Genomic DNA, 8,078 nt, shown 5'->3' on the forward strand with positions numbered 1-8,078 from the left:
GAACGGTTTGACCGCCAATGCCTTAGTGAAAGGATCTGCTAGGTTGTTCTCTGACGCAATCTTGACCACTTGTATGTCTCCTCTCTGCACTATATCTCTGATGATATGATACTTCCTCTCAATGTGTTTGCTCGCTTTGTGAGCTCTTGGTTCCTTCGAATTCGCCACAGCACCAGAATTGTCACAATAAATGGTGATGCTCTTGGGCAGATTCGTAACCACACCTAAGTCCATAAGAAAGTTCTTAAGCCATACCGCCTCCTTTGCAGCCTCCGAAGCGGCCACATATTCGGCTTCCATGGTAGAGTCTGCAATGCATTTCTGCTTTACACTCTTCCAAATTACGGCTCCACCTCCTAAGGTAAACACATAGCCAGAAGTAGATTTCCTCGAGTCCTGATCAGCTTGAAAGTCTGAATCAGTATATCCCAAAGGGCATAGCTCGCCTGCTTTGTAAACTAGAACATAATCCTTAGTCCGTTTAAGGTACTTGAGTATGTTCTTTACTGCAGTCCAATGTCCTTGGCCAGGATTTGATTGATATCTTGCTACCATGCCAACAGCAAAGCAAATATCGGGTCTTGTACAAAGCATAGCATACATGAGACTACCAACAGCCGAGGCGTATGGTATCCTTCTCATCTCTGCTATCTCAGATGCTGTCTTAGGACACATCTCTTGAGATAAATGGATGCCATGTCTAAAAGGTAAGAAACCTTTCTTGGCATCTTGCATGCTAAAGCGACTAAGTACAGTGTCGATGTAGGGTTCTTGGGATAAGCACAACATTCTTTTCTCACGATCCCTTAGGACCTTGATACCTAGAATGTGTCCCGCGTCTCCCATGTCCTTCATCTCGAACTGGTTCGACAACCAAGTTCGTACTGATGACAACATCTTTTTATTGTTTCCAATTAGAAGAATGTCATCTACATATAAAACTAAGAACACCACATTTCCCTTTTCCACCTTCTTGTACACGCAGCTCTCGTTAGGGCATTTTTCGAATCCAAACTTATTAACAGTTTGATCGAAGCACTGATTCCATGATCTAGATGCTTGCTTGAGGCCATAAATGGCCTTCTTAAGCTTCCAAACCATGTGCTCTTTGCCCTTGACGGCGTAGCCTTCGGGTTGTTCCATGTAGATGGTCTCCTCAAGACTACCGTTCAAAAACGCAGTCTTAACGTCCATCTGCCACACATCCCAATCCATGTAAGCTGCAATAGACAATAGTATCCGGATCGATTTGAGCATGGCCACTGGGGAGAAGGTCTCGTCGTAATCGACGCCTTCCTTTTGGGTATACCCCTTAGCCACTAGTCTTGCCTTGAAGACTTTAACTCGTCCATCGGGTCCACGTTTACGTTTGTATATCCACTTGCTCCCAATGGCAGTACAGCCATCGGGTAGGACAGACAAATCATAGACGTCTTTGTCTATCATAGATTGTAGTTCCGAATCCATTGCTTTCACCCATTCGCAATGATCGACATCCGCCTGCGCCTCTGCAAAATTCCAGGGATCTGGTACATTACTGTCCGAGGAGTGATCCATAGATTCTCCCAAACCAATGTACCTATCGGGCTCATGAGAGACCCTCCCACTGCGGCGCGGCACTACAATATTAGGTGTAGAAGTTGAAGGTTCGGGAATTGGTTGTACTAAGGGTACTTGTTCTTGGTTAATGGAACTTGTGACTGAAGTGAGCTCATCAAGAGCCACCTCGCTGCTGGGTTTATGATTCATAACAAAGTCTTCCTCTAAGAATGTCGCGTGAGTACTCACTATGACTTTCTTGTCTCGGAGACTATAGAATTCATAAGCTTTCGAACCTTTGGGATATCCTATAAACAAACATACCTCTGTCCTTGAGCCCAGCTTAGTTGGATCCTTTTCCAAAACATGAGCTGGACACCCCCATATCTTGAGATGTTCTAGATTAGGCTTACGCCCGGTCCACAACTCATATGGAGTGGCAGGAACAGATTTTGACGGTAAATTGTCTAAAATATGGCTCGCGGAAAGCAAGGCATGTCCCCAAAACGAAATAGGCAGTCGTGCATAACTCATCATCGATCTGACCATGTTTAACAAGGTCCTATTCCTTCTTTCAGCTACGCCATTCTGCTGAGGTGTGCCCGGCGCAGTCGTTTGGGATTCAATTCCCTCTACTGATAAGTAGTCCAAAAACTCGGCACTGAGGTATTCACCTCCGCGATCAGATCGCAGGCTCTTGATACGTTTTCCATGATGCGTCTCAGCATAAGCCTTAAACTCCTTGAATTTGTCAAAAGCTTCAGACTTAAAGCGCATCAAATAAACATATCCAACTTTCGAGTAATCATCAATAAAGGTGATGAAATATCGAAATCCTCCTCTTGCCTCGGTTGACATTGGTCCACACACATCAGTATGAACGAGTTCTAGTGCTTCCTTGGCCCTATTACCTTTCACTCTAAAAGGTCTCTTAGTCATCTTGCCTTCCAAACAGGATTCGCACGTGGAAAAAGATTCAGTGTCAACACCTTTAAGAAGGTTCTGATCCACGAGTGTTTGAATCCTCTTTTGGTTAGCATGACCAAGTCTAAGGTGCCACAAGTACGTTTCGTTCATTGAATAAGAAGGTTCTTTTCTTTTCTTTGAAATTTTCGATGCATTATTGAGTTCTAATTTGCGATTATATTGTGTAGATGTGATTGTGTACAGATTGTTTTCCATGATACCACGACAGATATAAGAACCATCTTTCTTAATAACACAATTGTCATTAAAAGAAATCGAATATCCATCAAAAACCAATTTAGAAACTGAAATTAAATTTCTTCTAAAAGAAGGTATCAACAAAACATTCTTCATAACCAAAAATCTATCACTACTAAAACGCAAATAAACGTCTCCCACTGCAACGGCCGCCACTTTAGTAGCGTCGCCCAGCTGGACTTCGATCTCGCCATCATATAGCCGTCTTGTCACCTGCATTAAGTCAGGATCAAAACAAATATGATCAGTAGCTCCAGTGTCTATAACCCAAGTATGAGATGAAGTCGAAGCCAAACATGACTCAACAACTAGAGCTTGGTGCATACCTGTAGCCTTGCTCTTTTTAGGGCAATCTGGCTTCCAATGCCCCTTCTCTCCACACTTGAAACACTTTCCGGTCTGCTTCTTTCCCGACCTCTTCTTTCTCTTTACTTTAGCTTCCTTAGGTGCGATTTGGTTTGTCACTTTCTTCTTTCCCGCGCTAGGCCTAGGGCCAGAGGAAGGATGTGACGAACTGACCATCGCAGCCTTAGCTTGGTTCATGAGATCCTCTGCCGACTGAAGTTCGGTCAACAGCTCAGCCAAGGTGTAATTCCTTTTGTTCATCTCGAAATTGAGCTTGAACTGCTGGAAGCTAGGAGGCAGACTCTGAAGGATAATAGTAACCTGGGACTCGGCATCAATGACGCCTCCCAATACCTCAATTTGATTGAGATGACTCATCATCTCGAGGACATGATCCCTCACAGACGAGCCTTCCTTCATAGTCTTGCACATGATACTCCGAAAGGCTTGAGACTTAGCCGTTCGATTCTGAGTACCAAAGAGATTCGTGAGATTTTCCATAATCTCGGTGGCAGTCGCCATGGCGGCATGCTGATGTCTAAGCACTGTTGACATGGAGGCCAACATATAACACTTAGCCATCTCATTCGCCTTATGCCACCGTCTATGGGCATCTCGCACTGCCTGCGCGGCGTTAGCCGCCGGCACTGGGGGTCGAGGAGTAGTGAGCACAAATTTGTACTCATCGGCCGTGAGAACGATGTCCAAATTTTGTTTCCATTCTATGTAATTTTGGCCCTCGAGTTTGTTTCCTTTAAGAATTGCAGAAAGAGGATTGAGTGACATGTTGACGATTTAGTTTGCACTGCAAAACAGAATTATTTACTATTTGTCATAAACTTATGTGAAGAAATTGAGTAGATTAAACCATAAAACTTTTCAAATTCTCACAACTGTAAAATTAAAATTTTGTACCCTCAAGCAGAGGTCAATACGCATTAAAATCTTAACATTTTTACTGGTCACAACACCGACGAATAGTCCAGAGACCGCAGCACGGCATGGCCGCCAAATGTTGCCTAAGCACGACCATCAGATTTAGCATTACAGAATCTCGTTTCTACAAAACACTCCCATAACAATGCTCGTGCGTTGATAACAAGACCAAGCTATCTCGTAAATTCTGTTTGAACTTCTGAAACTTGTAATTTCTTAGGATTATTGTCCCCACAGCATGGGTGGCGATAATATTAGAAACCACTTTCTAGTCCATACTATTTACAAATGAGAAGTCCACCTATACGAACTTGCTATTTCTTAGGATTATTGTCCCCACAGCATGGGTGGCGATAATATTAGAAATCAGCTTCATAAGTTGTGGACCAATCGATGGAGACCATATACAAACATAGTTCGTAATTATCGCTTAGATATTTAGGTTATGGTTTTTCATTAATTATCCTTAGCCTTAGTGCAGATTAAAGGCTTAATTAAATTCTGTTGGTATTTAATTGACTGGATAATTAAATCTTTTATAATCTTTTAAACATCTTATTAAAGGATAATATATTAATTACTAAAGATTAATCCATATTCATGTCTTCTATAAGATTTATCTAAAATAATTAATTATTTATATCTTTTACGGACATGAATAAATAATCTTAAATTAATACCTTATTAAGATTGGGAAGAGAATATATTTTATTATTTAATGAAATCCTACATATCTATCCTTATTAGGATTCTAGATATATAATATAATCTAGGAAACTATTTGATTATTCTTATCTATATCATCTAGGATATAAAATATTCATAGATATAGAAAATAATCAAAATATCCCTAAAATCTAGGGAAATCTTCCCAAAATATTTTATTTCATTAAAATAATATTATTTTAAAGATTTCTATTAATTTAGGAATTAAATAATCAATAAAATATTCCTTCATCGTTATCTCATCGCTCGAAGTTAGAACAAACGATGAACGACGAATTTTCCCGGCGAGTTCACCGCCGGAAACTGACGAATTCGTCGTCGGAATCGCGCCGGCCCGACGTCTCGGCCAGCACCGCACGATCGTGCCGCTGCTCTCGGCACCCGACGCGTCTTCTGGCTCGGCATCCCGAGACCGTGGTCGGCCTCCCGTCTCGGCCAGCAGCGAGCAGCATCGTGCCGCTGCTCTCGGCACAGGCGCCTTCCGTCTCGGCGTCGCGTCTCGACCCTTCCGCCCAGGGCTCGGTCTGGCGTCTCGGCGCCTCGGCATCTCTCGGACGATCAGCCGCGCCACGCCTGCCTCGTCGTCTCGCCTGGGCGCCGCCTAGGGCTCGGTCTCGGCTGGCTGTGCGCACGAGCCCACGCTCGTATGCGCGTTGCCCCGGGACCGTCGACCCTTGGCTCCCACTGCATCGACAAGCCCTAATTGGATCGCGTGTCGCGCGATTCGTCTCGGCGCAAGCGCCGACGAATCGCACGTCTCTCGCGTTCCAAAAATTTGAGTTCTTTGTTTCGATAGTTCTTGGGTTCATCATGCATATTATAAATACAACTAAAAACAAGAACATGCTTCGAAAACAAATACGCATGCATACATGAATTTCGCGAAATTTAAATCCAAATGATCAGAGCCAAAGACTGGCTCTGATACCAATTGAAGGGGTTGGCAGCGGAAGCGCATTCATAAATCAATTACATAATAATCAGATCTATTTAGCGGATTATTTAGACAAATTCTATTCGCGTAATTATCTCACGTATCATGCTCATAACTCAAATTATCACATGCTTTAAATCAAATAGAATCTAAAACATGCTGTTCTAGGGTTTAGCCATTATACCTTGATGATTCTCCAAAGAATCGAAGATGGCTAGCGCCTTCTCCTCGTGAAGATCTTCAGTACAAAACCACGGATCTTCTGACTGGTTCCCGGACTGTGAACTGATATCAGGGTGGGCTGATCTCACCAGTGCACTAGGACTTAAATAGAGAAGACAGAAATCCTTTCCCACGGAGGAGAAAAATTCGAGCCCTACTAGGAGTAGAGGGGGCCGAAAATTTAGACAATAAATCTAGTGTGTTTTCTGTCTCCTTTATTCTCCTATTTATAATAAGTCACATATTGGGCCCAGACAGGGATCTATGGAAGGCTTTGGATATGGGCTCCTCCAATTAGCTTTTTACTAATTAAATTAAACCCAATTTAATATAAGCTTAAAATTGGAATATTACGAGCAGCCACTACAGAAGTAATACTGCACTCCCCATCCAAATCCGAAATTACAAGTACTTCGGGTTTCCAATAAATTATATTTATTTCCCGCGCTTAAGATAGAAACATCCATTAATTAATTATTGTCTGCTATGGACTTAATTAATTAATATCTTATTTATTCCAAGAGAGGACTTAGCAAGAAAATCTTATTTATTATTCATAGAGTAATTAAACTCCAACTAGCTAGGTTCCGAATAATAAAACCTTATTTCAAGCTTCTCTTGAGGATGTTATCAAACGAGACTCACCTCGCGCACGATTCAATATAATAGCAATCCTAGCACCGCTAGATACTAATCACCACTACCCAATATACCAGGCTTATTGGGTTACGAAAAACCCGCACCATTTGGTAAGTCAAAGTAGTGCATAATCAATACCGTATGCTCAATGCTAACGTACATTGATTTAGAAATAATTTACGAGACCTCGTCTTTCAGTAGATAGCATAAAGACTGTCTCGCTGTTAGATCCATTCAGTGCTATACCACACCAACGTCATCTTATTTCAGTAAGGCTTAGAAATAATCGGACTGACATTGCAACCTTTCACGATAGGTAGTCTAAGCCTATCTAGGTTGTGAAATTCTTCTTTTTCTTTGTTTAGAACTGACCGTGTTACCTTAAAGTGGACGACGCCCACAACCGGTCTACTAAAACAAAGACTTAGACTTTGTTAAATTACTTATACATTTAAATATGCAATTAACATCCATTAAATGTAAAATATAACAACATTATGACAAAAATGATCTGTTTATTCATTTGGAAAATAAAATAAGAGTTTTAACAGTATTCAATCACTCGAAAGGTGATTTCTAGTATACAAACTCTAAACAGATCCAGAGTGGGTAGTAACAGAGGCAGGGCCCCAAACATCCATATGCAGGTACTCTAAGACTGCTTGACTAACATTTTCAGTCACAGGGGTGGGAAAAGACACCCTGTGCTGTTTTCCCATCACACAAGTTTCACAAAAGGGAAGCTCATTTTTGAAATCCAACTCACTCAACATTTCAGAATTTTTCAAAAGTTTTAACCCCTTCTGACTCATGTGCCCAAGTCTATCATGCCACAGTAAAGCCTTATCCATTTTAACCAGATTTACACTATGATCATAACTAGTTAGAGGCTTAGCAGTACACACATATAGATTACACTTTTTCACAGCTTTAAACAGGCATAGCACACCCTTACAGATCTTCATAATACCCTGCCCCCACTTACCCTCAAAACCCTCAGATTCAAGACAAGAGCAAGATAGCAGATTGTAATTCAGATCAGGCACATATCTCACATTTTTCAAAGGCAGCAAGCATCCATTCTCAAACTTTAAAAGCACAGAACCAATACCAAGGAGACACTTCTTGTCATTAGCTATGGACACAAAAGCATTTTCCACAGGTTTGAGAGAAGTAAAAGAATCTTTGAAAGGACATATGTGAAAAGTGCATCATGAATCAATTAGCCAGTCATTTTTGGTAAAGAAACACTCAGAGGAAGAGTTTGCAGAAAAAACATCATGGTTCATAAAACAAACACCATCTGCACCACCATCTGCACCATCATTCCTGGCCAGATTAGCAACAGCCTCCAACTGGTTATTACCATTTGGATTCTTACCTTTCTAGGGTCTAGTACATTCTGTCTTGTAATGACCCACTTCACCAAATTAAAATATTTTCTTTTAAACTTAGGGTCTTTACTCTTAGACCTAGACCTGCCTTTGTTTGACTTCTTACCATTCCCAGAGGA

Source organism: Salvia hispanica, chromosome 4 (genome assembly GCF_029641045.1).
Source record: "Salvia hispanica isolate PSC_SH4W2 chromosome 4, Shi_PSC_v1, whole genome shotgun sequence".
Taxonomy (NCBI): domain Eukaryota; kingdom Viridiplantae; phylum Streptophyta; class Magnoliopsida; order Lamiales; family Lamiaceae; genus Salvia; species Salvia hispanica.